Consider the following 17,797-nt stretch of genomic DNA (forward strand, 5'->3'; position numbering starts at 1 on the left):
GCAAACATATTAAGAACAGTATGCCATATATGCCAGGTCCCTTGAAACATATGCTGTGCAGATGTTTCTTTCCTGAAGCGACTGGGTCAAGCAGCAAGGATAGACCGGCTTCTGGAAAATTCCCCCCTTTTTATTTTTTAAATGATAGCACATGCAAATCAGTAGCCACCTCTCAGATTGGGCTGTTTAAGACTCGGAAGAAGACTGGAAAGCAATGACAATAAGCATAGCTATAAACATAGTGGATGAAGCGCACAAGGAGCCCCATTCCTTAGGAGGTTGCCAGCCTCTTCAGTCAAGAGATTTCAGCTGTCCTCAAGTTGTTGGTTTGATTGTCTTTGTTGGTCTGGCTAGCGGGCAGCATCACTGGTGACAGGCTTCCCAAAGCGTGAGCGAGTTGAAGGGCTGCATCAAAGGGTCTATCAGGGCCGTGCTTGATGGTGGTGTCAGTGTCCGAGGAGGAGTAAGCTGTGCTCTCTGGGTCAGCTGATATGGAAGATGGAGGGTAGTAGAGAGAAAAAGAAGAGAAATCAAAAGAACTACAAGGCATGGAAGTGTTTAGAAAAAAGAGGGAGAAGAAAGGGAAGAAGATAACATCCTGACACAGCCCTTTCCTTCAGCTGCCCCTTTCCCTGTGGTCCAAGGTAGAAATGGGAAACAAGTCCTGTTGCAGTGAGAGGGCAGCTGCTGTCATCCAGTCTCTGTCTTAACCTGGGTCCCGATCTGAGCTGGGCCAAGTCTCTTTCTGTTATCTGGGTCCCGATCTGAGCTGGGCGTGGGAAGCAGGAAGCAGCCATGGGGGCAGTAGACCTCCCTCAGAAGGGGCGAGTGTTCAAGCCCCTGCATAGTTGGGGGGGTGAGGATCTGTGCCCCACTTCTGTTGACCCCCAAGTTCTCTCCTGCTGGCCCCTCTGCGACTGTGCCTGTCTTAGGTCTTTCCTCCCTGAGGAATCTTACCCGTCTTTGACTAACTATCCATCCTCCGGGGCCAAGCAGGGTGATGTGAGGTTCAGTTCTGTCTCCTTGGTAGCCTATGCCCCCGTGGCCTCCACGCCCAGCACCTGCCTTGGGATCCCCTCGCCTGCTGGCGGGGCCCCGGCATTGATCACATACCTTGAGGAACCCAGGATTCTTCTCCAGGGAGGGCCCAGCTCACGCCATTGTGCGAGAGACAGATCCATGGTACCAGCCACCATGAGGCTTGAACCTCAGCATGAACAGAGAGCTCAGGCAACAGCTATGGGCAATTGGATTGTAAGAAGAGGGTCCCTCTTGACACAAGGGTAAGAGGGGCCAATACAGGACAAAGGAGAGTCCCGGGACAGGGCTTTCTCAGCCCAGGATGTCAGGCTCTTGGCACAAGACAACTTCACGTATGGGGCATATACGAAACACCCCTAGCCACAGCATAAAAGGGAGGTGCCCTTCCTGGAACAGTAGGGTAGGGAGATTCTAGAAAAGGCTGTGTTCAGGAGAGAAGGAGAAAGGCCAAAGAACCAGCAAACAAGTAGTTAGATTTTTTAAAAAAAAGGAAAAAGGAAAGGAGATGTGGGGCAAAGCTGGGACATGTGGAAAGACAAAAAGGAGGCACATGTTATCCTTCCAATGGACAGGTTGTTCCAGCTTAGGGCTGCACATCTGCTGCAGACAGGCACTGGTCAGGTGTGCTAGGGTGAGGCAGAGACGGGGGGGGCGGTGAGACATAAGGTCGGACTAGACGGTCTGGAATCCACACAGGTGAGTCTGCATCCTGTGGAAATATACAAGCATATCCTCTCCCCCAGGTTAAAAGTACATCAGGTCCCTTCCAGGCTCCTGTAAGCAAGTCTCTCCATTTGACGAGGGCTTTAGGTTTAGTTAGATCAGGGTTCCAATGTCTGTACATTGGGAAATTTCCCTCAGAATCTATATTTAGTATATTAATTACAAATAGAGTATGTTGTAGAACATGATGAGGAGAGGAATATTTAAACTCATTTTCTTGTAATTTTTTGTAACAGGAGTAAATTAAACACCACTGGGGCTATATAATAGAACTCCCATTTGAGACAAGATATCTCTTCCCCATAATGTAAAGGGGATAGTCGTAATTACATTGGGACAGAATGTTCCTGAATGTTGATCTTCATCAGCCCAAGTTAAAATCTGAGAACTCTTTTTTACATTAGATGCCTTGCCTAGTCCTACTAGGGAAGTGGAGGTGGTGTGCGTGGGCCACGAAGAGGGCCAATCCTTCCCTGCTATGCAGGAAACATCTGCTCCTGTATCCAATAGACCTTCAATTGGTTTACCCTGAATTTGTAAAATTTTTGTAGGTCTAGTAGCATGGATTTCTTGTATCCAAAATGCTGCATCACTAGATCCAAAGCCTCCGGCCCCTCTGGCTTCCTGGGTAACAGCTCTCCCTATTTTATGTATTGGTAACAGGAGCAATTGAGCAATTCTCTGGTTGGGCTGAATCTGTATAGTTGTGGTGGGTGGGGAAAGTAAAATCTGTATTTCTCCTGTGTAGTCTGCATCAACAACTCCTGGGATGACTAAGATCCCCTGTAACGAGGTGGAGCTCCGCCCTAATATTAATCCTGCAGTTCCCTCAGGCAGCGGCCCGGACACTCCTGTAGGAATGGCTGCTACTGGCGAGTCTGGGGTTAGTATTGCGTGGATGGTTGAATGGAGGTCCAATCCTGCACTGCCTGGGGTTGCCCTGAAGAGGTCGCTGACTGATTGAAATTTGCAGAGGGGTTGATGGTTGATGCCCCTATTATTGCAGGGGCCTGGGTCCGGCCCCTTCTCAAGTTTCCCAATTGAGGTGATGGGATATAACCTCCTTGGGAGCTATTTGTAGAATTTAAAGGCCGACCATTTTTATGGTATTTTGATCTACATTCCTTTGCCCAGTGGAATCCTTTCTGACATCGGGGACAAATGATTTTTGGAGGATTAATATTATTCCCTGATGTCTTTCCAGGCTGTCGAGGAGCTTGCCATCTGGCTTGAGTATTATTATTTCTATTTGGGCATTCTCTGCTAAAGTGCTCAGATAAGCCACAAGAGTAGCAGTTCATATTTCTTTTATTACCTGTATTATTGCTGGCTTGTCCTATGCCCTGTACATATTGAGGGTATGTCTCCCCTTTGAGAGCTGCAGCTATAGCTACACTCCATATAAATGCTGGACATACATCAGCACACTGTTTTATAAAATCATTTATAGTTCTCATTCTGCGAATCGGCCTTAATAAAGCCTGACAGGTATTATTAGCATTTTCAAAAGCCAGTTGTTTGATTAGTATCAGAAATAGACTTTCATTATATTTTAGATTTGAATAGCTCTGAACAAATTATTAAGATGTTTAAAAGATTTACAATATGAAGTCTGAGTAATGATGATATTGCAAAAACAAGATTGTGCACAAAGCATCCAAAAATATCACTGTGGTTTTACCTTGGACACATCCACGGTCTGTTACAAAAGTAGATCATACATACAAAGGTATAAAGAACAATAAGTTTTTAGCTGAAGGCAGTAGTCCTTTTAAGGGACATACCCGGCAATCGAATGAGTAGTAGAATTTAAGTGTGTTAAGCTCATGACGATGCTGAAGAATGAGATGTCTTATTCAGTAGAGTCTTCCGAGACTATGATTTCCTCGTGCTCCCCAACCTCGGCCACCTCTACTTCCCCTGAAGGCTCCTCTCTGCTCATAATTAAAGTTGCCCAAATTGCTGCTATATTTCCCACTAGGAGGATATAAATCTGCCTTGCATCTCTTTTTGGTCCTGCTGGAGATTTCTTGGGTGGTGAACCAGAAGTTGTATCTTCAGTGGCCCTCTTTTGCCCAATTTCAACCTTCTGTACAGGTTTCCAGGATAATGTTACTGTGCTCTTATAAGAGGGAGGAATGTGGAGGAGATCCTTGATGAAAACATTGATGTTATTTGTTATTTTCAATGCAATAACTTTAATCTTATTCTCGTCTGTTTTTAAGGCCTCACCTGTTTTACCCTGGAGAGCCAAGCGAAGTTGTCTGATATAAACCTGGAGGCCCCGTGCAAAGTACTGCAGCCTAATTTTAAAATCTTTGAGCTTTTCTGCATTCAGTTTGGCTGTTAAGAAATCTGGAAGTTTTCGACCGAACTGGTGGAAGCTGTACAACAAACATTCCACATAACTGAATTGCAGCTTAGGTTCTTCATTACCAGCATTCTCCCCATTTTCTGCTTCTTCTGGAGGGAGAGGCATGTACTCCAATAGCTTATCAAACAATTTCCTTAAATTTGTTTCTAGCTTTTCCATGTCACCACAAAATGAATTTATTTCCGCCAACAGTTTCAATACCTCCAACTGTATATCAAGACCCTCCACTGGAGTAGTTAAGGAGCTGAGGTTAGGTAGAACCTGCTCACAGAAGTAAGTCACAAACCTTGTGTAATGCACGTTTTTCGAGAAGAGGGGAACCGCCTGCCGAGTGCACTGTAAGAGCCTGTCCACACAGTCGGGATCTGACGGGTTGAAGGTTTGTTCTAGGTCAGCCTGTTCAGCCACCAACTCTACAAGTTGCTGTCTTCCACTCACTGTCTGTAAGCTCTTTAGCCCAGACAGTATCTTCATGAACAGGACAAATTCTTCACCAGTCACATCTTCTAGGACCTTTTTGGATTCAGTTAATATAAGTTCCTCTACTTCCTTTGTTAAGACCTCATCTGGTAAAGTCTTAAGTTTTGTAGAAAGGAATTTGATTGCTCGTTCTCTAACAACGTCTTCTCCTCGAAGGATTTGGCTGAATAAGCCACCTAAAGTCCCTTTTGCATCCATCTTAAATATACTTAACAGGGCATTGTTCACTACGTTAAATTCTGCGGAGTCATCTGTTTGCAAAAGTTGGGTTAGAATATCTGCCACTCGGGGAAGATTTTCTCCAGTGGCAAATTGAGGAAGCTCTTTAATTGCTTGACGTCGAATTGATACATCTTCATCCTCACAGAGGTCTAACTGCATTGATAGCAGAATCAGCCAATTCTGGAAAATGCTTAAAGAATTTTGGAATAAACTGAGCTGCTAATCTTTTTTCCTTGGTACCACCTTTCACACCATCCAATATCACTTGATAGGCATCTTTATGCTGGCCCACTTGCTCTGTGGCATCAGCCAGGATGCCATAGTTGCGGTAGAGCTCCTCCACGGTCGGCATGGCTAGCGACAAGCCGAGGGCTCGCTCCTGTGGTCGTCGTTGTCCACGCCGGCTCCACCGCCACCCCCGAAGCTGGAGTTTAGGATCTCCGGCAAAGTTATGGCTAGGATCTCCAGAGAAGTTCTCATTCTTATTGTCTTGTTACATCTGTATTTATACCAGTTGATTTTAATCCTGTCCATTTCTATTGCAAAGGTTAGGGCGTTTCTTATCTCCATTCCAGGGAGTAAAGATTATGAGGCTTAAGGGTGATTGTTCATAGTTAAAGTGATTAGCTACCTGCCTGGCATTTAGTTAAGAGGTTTTATTCCCTTCCTAACTTCAGGGAAAAATCCTCACCTGGGGAAACAACCTTTCTCGGAGAGGTGACCTTGGTTAAAACACATAGTGCTAAGGGGAGCAAACATATTAAGAACAGTATGCCATATACGCCAGGTCCCTTGAAACATATGCTGTGCAGATGTTTCTTTCCTGCAGCGACTGTGTCAAGCAGCAAGGATGGACCGGCTTCCGGCACCAATCCAAGTCTTTTGGGCACAAGTATAACCTATTTCCTAGTGTCAATAACTCTATTTGTTGTTTCATCCATTAACGTTTTCTTAAGGTTGGTTGACATGACTTGTTCCTCAAAAGCTTGGTCACTTCTGGGTACTGCTTTCACACTAAAGATGATGAGATATTTTAGATTTTGGTGTTTTTTGTTGTTGTTTTTTTTTCAAGAAAAAAGTTATTTACAGCTTCATTGAACTAAAACTACAAGTTAGTCTTGGCCTTACAGAGGTATATACTGTATATTTTTAAAAACCTTCTGTCAAGAGAATATCAATCAAATATGCAAACCCACCACTGTGCTAAAGCATCATTCAGTATTCTCTTTTGCCTATTTCCAAGTTTCAGATACTTTTTTTAGAACCTATTTAAGAATCTATCAAGCTTCCTTCTCACATTTCTCTATTTTTAGAAATAGTTTTAGGAGACCAAATCATTACAGTCACAGAAGGACCATGGTTTTTGTGATTAGTTTCTAGAGAAAACAAGCAGAGAACAGAGAGAGGAGACATAGACATCATGTAAAAGATACACAATTTATTTTATGTTAAAATTTTTTCTTTTGCTTTTGTAAGGATTATAACATTTCAAACTTTAACTTAGCCCAGGTTTTTCCATTAAACTTGTCTGACCTTTATTTAAACATTTGAGTTGTCATTCCCTGTTCCAACCTGGGAAATAGAATTTCAGAGGCTTCAAAATCTTTTGTTGGCAATAGATATGGATGCCATGTTTAGTGTCCCTTAGTCTTTAATTGTTATTAATGTTTTATTTTGCTTCCTTGGAAGCTAGGATAGTCTGTGCCTTGGGGCTTTCTCTAACTCTACTTCTGATCCTTCTTGGCTGGCAAGTGAACCAGCGAAGCATCAATGTTGGTCTCCAGACATTTCAGAGACTAGTCAATACTTCCATTTTGGGTTTCTGCTGCATGTCCTTTCTTGTTGCTTTTTAATACACATTCAGTACACTTCAGTTGGTCTAATCTAGAGTTCCTCTTAGAAGGGAGAGCTAACTTGCATTTTTCATTTAAATGCACAAAACCAGCTCCCAAACTGATGAGTAGTCGCCTTCTGCAATCAGAATTGCTCGTTTTTACTTGTGTGAGTCAGACTGCAGCATTTTCTACCCATAAAAGCAGACTCTGAGAAGATGATCCTGAGGAAGAGAGGATCATGGGGAGGTTTTTCATAAAGCCTGAAAGTACCTAGGATTGTAGATTTGGCTATTAGTAAGAGGCCGTTGTTGTTCTAAAGCTGAGTCCTTTAAGATACCTTCAAACCTAGCTTTTCATTTTTCCAGAAAATAATGTCCATCCTTTGAGGATGAGGGCAAGGCAACATTACTGCATAAGATCCAGTTTTCAATTTTATAGCACTATTGCCTATATTTCTATTAGCCCTTAAAATATATTGTAGGTCATATTATTTTTATGTATCCTCATCTCTATTTTAAGTCCTGAATGCACAAATGCAGGATTTATCTTGGGCAGAATAATCCTATATGATAAAAGGATAATATGCAAATCAACTGGATGGTGGAATGACCAGTCGCTATGATGCGCACTGACCACCAGAGGGCAAACACTCAACACAGGAGCTATCCCCTGGTGATCAGTGCGCTCCCATAGGGGGAGCACCGCTCAGCCAGAAACCAGGCTCACAGCTGGCAAGTGCAGCAGCAGTGGTAGGAGCCTTTCCCACCTCTGCAGCAGTGCTAAGGATGTTTGACTGATGGCTTAGGCCTGCTCCCCCTGGGGAGTAAGCCTAAACCATCAGCCGACATCCCCTGAGGGCTCCCAGACTGCAAGAAGACACAGGCTGGGCTGAGGGAACCCCCTGAGTGCATGAATTTTGTGCACCAGGCCTCTCATAAAGAGAATAATTGTCAAAGGTGATCAGTCAGAGAGCCTAGGAACTAAGGCAAGTGCTGAAACCACTTACTATATTCTAGTACTAGGGAATATTATGAAGTAAGAAAAATGGAACATTCTCAAATGTGTTAAAATATTGGCTAATTATTTTTGTTTTCTTCTTGGCTACAAAACTTCAGCATGGTAGTCAATTATGAATAAATATTATCTTCTCAATTGTATTAAGACCCATGGACACTGTATTTCAACAGTGAAAGGTCCTACTCTCTGAACCACAACAATGGAGACTGAATAAGTTAGTCAAATAAACTCATACTACTGCTTGCTAAAAGGTGAACCTTCTAGGTAGTGAAGAGTTTAAACCATTAATGATATCTTCTAAATATCCCATAGAAGCGTGTAACTATGTACCTGATACCTCATGGGAAATTATTTCTCTGCCTGTGAACGGCAGCCTCAATGATCACTGTGCTTGGGTTGGGAGTGGTATGCACTAGAAATATTTATCTAAGTCATTGATTATTAAAATTGACTGGTAGGTAAATTTTATTCATATGAAATGCCGAACAAAACAAGTTCTCTTTTTATTGACTTTTAGAGAGAAAGAAAGGATGAGAGAGAGAAAGAGAGAAACATCAATGTATCAATGTGAGAGAGAAACATGGATTGGCTGCCTCTGGCATGCACCTCTACCAGAGATTGAGCCGGTAGCCTGGGCATGTGCCCTGACCGGGAATCGAACTGGTGACCTTCCGGTGCATGAGACAATACTCAACCAACTGAGCCACACCGGGCAGGGTTCTTTTCAGTTTTTAATTTGTTATTGGCAAGTGTATATTCATCTCTTTATTTTTTCTCCCCTTGAATTTTATGGCCACATTTATGTAGGTATTTTTCTAGTATGAGTCATATTGCTGCACCATGTCTGGCCTTAGTTCTATGGAATGACTTTTCCTTCCCATGGTCAATTCCTGTCAATTGTAACAGTGCTTAGTTGATGGAACACTGTTGGTTCCAGACATTTAGCTTATCAGTTCAGTGACCAGCTACTAATATTCTAAATTAAATTTTTTTCAGCACCAATATCTAACTGTATCTCATCAAATTCAGAATTGGGTCTCTCTTGATAGCCTTTAACCCTTAATCTCCTCCCCAAATGTGAAGACTAGCATGTTACTTGGAATCAGCAAATGCTTATTAATATCTGTGAGTTGGCCTACTCACTAAAATGGATATTTATAGCCTCAAAATGAATACTAGTGGTAATTTCCCCATCATTTGCAGACATGCAAAAATTGGCAAAAAAAAAAAAAAATTTAAGGCACCGTGACACACATGCTCCCAGCTGAGGCTGAACAAGGCAACACTCTGCCTTTGATTTCAGTCTCACAGAGAAATAATGATTTATGGAGATGGTAGAGAACAGTTCGGTGCAGTGCAAAAAACTCTAGCTCTCTAGCTCTGGGCCATTGAATGGGGTTTAAATCCCAACTCTGGCATCTGTTAAGGGGCAGCCTCAGGCAAATCAGGTAACACTTCTGAACCTCAGTTTCTCTTTTATAAAATAAAGAAAATAGAATCTACCTGGGTAAGTCTTTTTAGAAGTTAAAATTGTAATCTATCTTATATAGATAGATTAGATGATATAGATAGATATAGGTGATTAGAGATGGAGATGGAGAGGGAGGAGGAAGAGAGAGAGAGATAGAGAGAGAGAGAGAGAGAGAGAGAGAGAGAGACCCCCTTAGGAACAATGGTTCAGTATTCACTAATTCAGTGTTTACAATGATTTAGAGAATATTACCACCACAAATAATGAAAGTTGACTGTGTATAGACTGTATCCAATCAAAACTAGCTAAAGACAATTTTTAACAGGCAGTCAGTGTCATCTTAGAGCAACAGAGACTAGAAAACCCAAGAGAAAAACTAAACTCTATTATAGATTAAGAAAATTCAGTAAGGTGGCTGAATAAAACAATGTATAAAAATCAATATTGTTCACATGTGCTGATATTATGATCTAAAATTACTTTATTTAATAATTGTTTGCTTCAGAAAATGGCAGTAGCCTCCAATCCTTAGAGATGATTGGAGGTTAGACCTTTACTCCCCTAAAACCTGTCTAGGAAATCTGACCAGTTTGGATGGTAAAGAAACAAGCATTTTATTACTTACATGGACAATAAAAGCAAGAATAGTAAAGGTAACAGCTTACTACATCTCTTGTCTCACAGGACAATCCCAAAACAAAGGGTACAGATGATAATACAACATCAGTGGTGGGTACCCTGTTGTTACGGAGCTGGTCACAGGTGGTAGCCAACCAGTTGTATAATCTGCAACTGTACTGTGAGGATGAGGGCAAGGCAAAAATCCTTATACCTCATCAGAAACTGGAATAGAATGAGAAACTATCTCATAAATTACTTTTGTGAGGTAGATAGGTAAGAAATGGCCTTGTAGCAACTCCTCACAAGACCAGGAGGATGACAGGGCATTCTGCTAAGATCAGTTGTGGTGAAGTCTTCCTCCTGTGACCTATATGGATTTGTACAAGGCCATTAGGGAACAAGCCTGAATCACTACCTGTTACTCCATGGTATTTAACAATGAAATTAAGTCTTAGGTCAAGTTCTGACAAAGGTATAAACAGCTACTAGCAATCATTCAAAAAGTGGTCATGTAACTAGTTTTATATGTCAAAATAAGACACACTATGACCAATATCTAACTCAAAGGCTCACTCACAGGTGGACATACTGGCATTCTGGTGGGAAGGCCAGAATGCCAGTCAGTTGGGTCATTCCACAAAGAGCTCCATTAAGTAGAGGAACATAAGGTGAACAACACTCTAAAACTCAAGTTCTGCTACAAAGCTTTGGGGAACTGGGCTTGCTTTTCTTGGGATTCTCTTACCTTATTTGTACTAAGGCAGTGGGTTTCTTAAAAGCTTTCAGCCTTATTGTATATCTTCTTTGTTATTGTTAATCCTTGCCCGAGGACACTTTTTCCATGATTTTTATAGAGAATGGAAGGAAGGGAGGGGGGAGGGATGGAGAGGGGAAAAAAGAGAGAGACATTGATTGGTTGCCTCCCCCACTCACCCAGAGGCCCGGGGAGAGAGCCTGCAATTCAGGTGAAATGCCCATGACTGGGAATTGAACTGGGTACCTTTGGCTCACAGACTGATGCTCTAATTGCTGAACCATGCCTTCCAGGGCCTTATCACATTTTTTAAACACCATTTATCTTAACAAAGCGATATATTATTTCTGACATCTCTTTAACTAATCAATAAACCTTTTGGCCATTTCTGAAGTGATCAAGCAATACCTTTGAGTGTATATTTCTGATAAGCATATATTAAATGCTAATTAACCTCCCCTAGGGTAAGAAATGAAAATTAACCTACACCAAACAACACATACCATGACATACACACCAAGTGTATCACACTGTGTCTACTTGAGCATACAAAAGAAAAATTATTAAATAATCATATAAGAGATAGACTAGGTGTAATGGAAGATCCTATTTACTATTTACCAAAGGAATTTAAAAAATTAAAATAAACAACCAGACAATTTACTTTTTAAATAGTGGACAACTTCTAGATGAAGAAAAATCCCAATGTTGCTGAAGGATGTAAAAGAAGACTGAAAAGTATGTCATGTCCTTGATTAGTAATATAAAATGCTATAAATATGTAATTTCCCCCTAAATCAGTCTATTAAATTAATATAATTTCAATAAAAATACCAAGGACAATTAGAAAAAAGATTTTGAACATCATATTTAAGAAAACAAATACAAATTTAATCCAGGAATTTTTTCATAAACAAGTATAATGTGGGATAGTCTTGTTAGATATTAAACTATATCTTCTAACTAAAACAGTAATGTATTAGCACATTAAAAGACAAACCGTTGAACTAGCCCCAAAGAGATCAACAATTTTAAATATATGTAGAAAATTTTGTATATGATAAAATTAATATTTGAAATCATAGATTGAAAATTAGATAATTAATAAATTTAATTGGGACAACTGGTTAACCAAAAATATCATTCTTAACAATTTATAGAAAAATAAATTCTAGTTGCATTAAAGACTTAAATTTTAAAAATAAAATTAAGATTCAGGAAAAAATTTGGAAAATTTTTGTTTTTCTATTAGTATGGGAAACTTCTTAATTATGAAATAAAACAAAGGTCATAAAAATCATGAGTTTAGTTATATAATTCTAAAACTATTCTACATTGTAAAATATTGAAAATGTAAAATACAAAATTAAAATTTCCACTTCTTAGAAAATGAACTTAATTTTCATAATAAGTAATAATATTCTATAAATCAGTGGGAACAAATAACAGCAACCCAAGTTAAAATGGGTAAAATATTTAAACAGGTCAGAGAAATACAAATATAAATGGTCCTTAAGCATGCGAAAATATGCTCATAGTTGAACTAATTTATACTAAGCCAAATGTAAGTTAAAATTAAAAAATCATTTTTCAATTAGCAAGCATTAAAATGTATGCAAACACATTGTGTTGATGAGAGTATATAAAACAGGCACTTTTGAATATTTTTCTGGGATTGTAAAATGGTACTATATAGAAGTGATTTGGGAATATCTCTGGAAATTTGATGCAGAAGCAGCAATTCAATTTCTAGGAATTTGTTCTAAGGATATGCTTGCATAAATATATGTATATATTCATTGCAGCATTGTTTGTAATAACACAATATAAAAACCATCTTAAATACTAGGAGTGATTAAGTAAATTATGATATATCTATATAGAGTTTGTTTTAAAAAAGAATGAAGGAGTACATCATATATGGATATAGAATAATCTTCAGAATATATGTCAAGGGAAAAAAGGGAAGTACCCAATATTAGGTTTTATATTCATTAAAAGGGAGAAAAATACACATGTTCCCTTATATGCATGCAGAGAATGTTTCTGAACAAGCACATGAGAATCTGACTCTAGGGATGGCTCCTGGAGAAGGAAACTCAGTGGTTAAGAGATTCAGTAGAGAGGACATTTAGTTTTTATTTTATACTTTCTTGTTTTTAACCATTTATACTTTTGCCATTATATTTTGTGTGTGTGTGTATATATATATATATATATATATATATATATATATATATATTATTCTAAATATTTTAAAATAATGTATGAGGATTTATCATGCTATATATCATGAAATCAAGGTGCCAAGGATAAGAACCAGATTTGAATTCCAGAAAGACAAGGTATCTAACTAGGTAACTACCAATTAGGAGTGGAGCCAGAATGTTGAACAAAACAAAAACTTAAGACCTAAATCAAGGAATACAAACTGTCTGCTCCAGCATCAGCCTTCTTTATTTTAGGCAACATATATGGTTGTCTCCAGGGTATGACCCAGCCTGTCTTGGCAATTTGGAAATCATTTAAATAATTTCCTTAACTTTAAGGCATTAAAATCAATACTATTTACAGTGTCTGATTAATTCAATCCCATTCACTATCACTAGCACAGGTGTTTTCAAACTAATTTTAGTATATATAAAAAAATAAAATATTGGGCAGCATCGCAATATCTATATAAATACAATGAAGCTGTTCTGCTTCAGAGATGGATGGTGGTAGTGGCCCACCCACCAGGCCATGTGTTTAAATGTTCTTCTTAAGATACTGTTCTCAGCAGCCCACAAACTTTTATCTCATTGAATACAGCTTGAAAACCTTTATTTCATGGAGAGAAAAAAAGTAAATATAAATAGACGTTTATTTGTTGGTAACATAAGGATTCTCCTACATGTAGCAAGATAGGCCATGGTGGATTAATTACTAACCAGCCTTCTTTGCATTTAGAGTGATGATTGCTCATTAACTCATTTGATATATGAGCATTATCCTATTTAGTTCTAATAGTTTTATGATTGTTAGTCTTGTAGAAAATTATGATTGGAACCTTTTTTGAACCTCCTTAGCACAGTAGAGGTGTGAAGAGTGTCAAGTCTATACATTTATGTGCGATTGATTTCAGTTGAATCTATTTACTAGTAAATGACTGCTTGCTGTTTTTTAGCCTTATTTTAACATTTTAAAATGTTTCAGAGTTGGTTTTCATCCTTCTGCTTGACTTCTTGCTACTTAACGCTACATACAGTGGTTTAGAACAAACTTTATGAGCTTCAGTTTAGTGGTCTTTAAATTTTATTATACATGTAAGCTTCCCTGGGATCATTTTTCAACATGCACAAGCTGGTTTCTATTTCCCACAACATAGTATAATAGATATTCTGAATGGCACTCTTGATTAAGACAAACTTTAAAAGTTGGTAAAGTATTAAAACAATAATTTAAAGTTTATATTCATCACTGAGCAAACAAGAAAGTAAGACATTTGCAATGGCCAAAATGAAGGGAAAGCAAAAACTTGAGGAAGTGAGTCGAAAAACCAGCTCTCATCTTATAACCTTGAGCTTCCATTTCCATAGCTGTAAAAGCTCAATGTAAAGTGAAATATTAATAAAGTACCAAATATTAAATGGACTACAAGAAAACTAGCTCTTCTCTGACAAGAACTTGCAGAGTTGGAGGGAGAAGCTAGAATATCCCTAATATAGGTTTATGGTCTGAGCACATGGTACCAGGGTATGTGGTACAAAAAAACTCAAAAGATAATTTAATTGAAAGTGATCTAAGCTAGTAACCCATAGAAGCAAATAAAATTCCTCTCAGAAGGAACACAATTCAACAGAAGTATCAATGAATGTTCAGTTTTCAAGAAACATGAGCTCAGAGTTTAAAAAAAAAAAAAATCAACACAGAAGCAACCAAGGAAACATGATTGAAAGTCAGAAGGAAAATAAAAACCAGTATAATTTGCTACACAGTTATACCATTTACTTAATGTATCTAATAGAGACTCTAATAAGAATATAAAATATGTGTCAAGACATCAAGGTGCTTGATGAAATATTCTATATCTTAATTTTGGTGAAGACATGTCTAAATATACTTGTCAAAAATTCATTGAATTGTACACACACAAGAGCTAATATTACTGTTTGTAAATTGAAACTCAATAAACCTGATTTAGTGAAAGAATTACAATCTACAAAGATCTCTAAAAAAGCTCTGGGACACAAAGTGATCAGTAGAAGGATATTTACAGCTTTAAATGCTGCTAGGTTTTAAGAATAAAAGCTAAAAATATCTAAAAGAAACTTTAGACAAATAGGAAACAAAACAAAAGAAATTCTAAAGAGACTAGATAAGAGAAATAATAAAATAAATGCTTACATTAATACAACAGGAAACAAATATTCAGTAAGGAGTGCCAACAAGGAGACAAAAGCTGATATTTAGGAAAGATGGCTTATTCAGTAGCCTTAGCAACATGTTACCACCAGAACTCATTTGAAAACAACTGTCAATGAATGACAGCTGCTTTACTAACTATATTTCTGAAAGCCACCCCACAGCAACTGATGCACTGTTTTATAACCATGCTTCCACAGCTAAATACTAACTAATCAGGAAACACTTGAACTCCGTGCTTGCCACATCCTACATAAATGCGCTCTGATTTGCTCAAAGAGACTGTAATAAATGCAGCTTTTTTGGACACTTGGCTGTAGTTTTCCTCATTTGTTGCCATATGCTTCAGGAAGGTTTTTGACAGGATCAAGGCACTCCCTTGTTGTTGTTTTTTTGTTTGTTTGTTTTTTGCACAATGGCAGTGCACTTGCTTAGAGAGTGATCATGATGCTCACCTGTAAACATGGAGCCCAGACTCCTTCCCTCTGTTCTGCTGTACCAACAACTGGATCCCTACATTCACTTTAGAGATACCATACGTAAGCTGATATTACCGTAGTTTCATGGAATCACCCCCTTTTCTCTGTATTCTCCATCAGGTACCCGCATCTACCCATCTCCCAAGCTAGAAATCTGGGTTTTATATTTAACACCTATCTCTCTCTCCTGGCCTCTATCAATCAATCACCCATTTTATCTCCCACAAGTGCCTCTAGTCTAGGAGTTCACAATGAAATCACCTGGACAGCTTTTAAAAATACCGATGCTTTAGTTTAAATTTTGATTTAAATTTGTCTGTGGCTTGGGGGTGCTGGTGATGAGGATATTTCAAAGCTCTTTAGATGTTCTAATGTGAGGCCAAAGTGGACACCAAGCACTGCCCCATCTCTCTCCTCACCTCCATTATCAACTTACTTCAGGCCACAATAATTTCTAAATGATCATTAAAACCAGTTATGTTTCTGGTCTCCAGTATTAGTCACTTTAAAATCACTCTTTGCATGGATGTATAGTATATAAATTTTGACTTCTCTCTACCCCTAAATAAAGGACAAGTCCTATGGCAACTTTAATCAAGCACCCTCCATCAATGATGTAGGGCTTCATCTTTTTAATATAATCCAAAGTCATTGACATCTTTATCATCTTATACACATGTTGTTGTCCTTTCCATTCTGTGTAGAGTGACTTTCTTCATCTCTTCACCTCACTAACTAGTAACTAGGTAGACTTATCTACTAGTTTATAAAATATTCAAATGTTCCCTTTTCCAGGAAGCTTCCTTTGACTCTGAGGCAGGATCATTTTGCTCTTCTTTATGCTCCCAGGATAACCAAAGCTTAATCTTCCTTATTTCCTTTACCAAGTCTTATGAGATCCCTATGTTTTTGCCTCCCTCCATAGGCTATATGCTCCTTGAGTCCACTGAGAATTTGGTTCAACCCTTGACATCGTTTGGGCTGATGAAGAAAACAATAATCAATAAAACTAATATTTATATTAAATTTGTTCATAACACATGCACACATACATAAAATAGTAATGGAGTTGGACAAATGTGACAGTAGCCAAATGAATACAGTGAGACAGGAACACAGAGGAAGCCATTTACTGCATGGAGTTTAAAGATGTGGGTAGGGATGTTCATAGTCAGAAGATGTGGTTGACTAGGAGACCAGCCTCCATCTAGAACAGCGGTTCTCAACCTGTGGGTCGCGATCCCTTTGGCAGTCGAATGACCCTTTCACAGGTGTCACCTAAGACCATCCTGCATATCAGATATTTACATTACAATTCATAACAGTAGCAACATTACAGTTATGAAGTAGCAACGAAAATAATTTTATGGTTGGGTCACAACATGAGGAACTGTATTTAAAGGGCCAGAAGGTTGAGAACCACTGATCTAGAACTTAACTCACTGCAACAATTGCAGTTAAATATATATTTGTTTCACCAGACCCAAGAGAGTCTTAATTTGAGTTTCTTTAGCTCTGCATTAGGATGTTTTTGCTTTCTAGAATATCAGTTATAGCCACCACATTTTTATTTCACAGGCAGAGACTCTGTTAGAAAATTTGCAAGTAGCAATTTATGGGAATGATATTTGGTTACAACGCTTGCATATGATGAATTCTCCATGATATACGTACTTTCTTTGGTACTTGCCTGTGTAATAGTCATAGAACTATAAATAATATTGCTTGACTATGGGAAGCACAATGTGAGCAGAGGAGGGAGAATGAGCTCTTTTGCAGACCTTTCCTGCCATCAGGTTGCAATTATCATTAAACTGCCCTTTCTGCCCAGCTGGTGTGGCTCAGTGGTTGAGCATTGACCTATGAACCAGGAGGTCACGGTTCCATTACAAATCATGGTTGCAGGCTCAATGCCCAGTGTTGGGTGTGCAGGAGGCAGCCTATCAATGATTCTCTCTGATCACTGATGTTTCAATCACTCTCCTCCTCTCCCTTTCTCTCTAAAATAAATTTAAAATATATTTAAAAACAAAAGAAACAAAAAAACCCTGCCCTTTCTGTTATATATTTCAAACCTTTCAGAAACCGTCACCAACCATCTGAAAGTTCAAAACTCTGAATGGAACAAGTCATGGAACTCAAGAAATCTGGAGAATCAGTGGGTGAAGTGGGTTGTGTGGGCCTCATTTCTGTTTATCTTTTCAACAATTCCTTTTGCTTAAATGTTTCCTACAGAAGCACTTGCACTGGCTGAATTTTAGCTCCAGCTCTAGCATACTGCAAAAGTAATGTCTAGTGGCAACTTCATTTTCACAAAATTATGATGCAACCAATTTGGTTGCCTCATGGAGTTCATTATAAAGTGATTCTATATAA

General features: G+C 38.7%; 1 pseudogene; it reads right to left on the reverse strand.

Moving 5' to 3' along the window:
- Positions 1-3,620: 3,620 nt before the first annotated feature.
- LOC139019476 (apoptosis inhibitor 5 pseudogene) lies at positions 3,621-5,192 on the reverse strand (annotated as a pseudogene).
- Positions 5,193-17,797: the final 12,605 nt, after the last annotated feature.

This window comes from Myotis yumanensis, unplaced genomic scaffold (assembly GCF_028538775.1).
Source record: "Myotis yumanensis isolate MYYU_CA2020_CCGP unplaced genomic scaffold, mMyoYum1.0.hap1 SCAF_11, whole genome shotgun sequence".
In the NCBI taxonomy this organism is placed as follows: Eukaryota; Metazoa; Chordata; class Mammalia; order Chiroptera; family Vespertilionidae; genus Myotis; species Myotis yumanensis.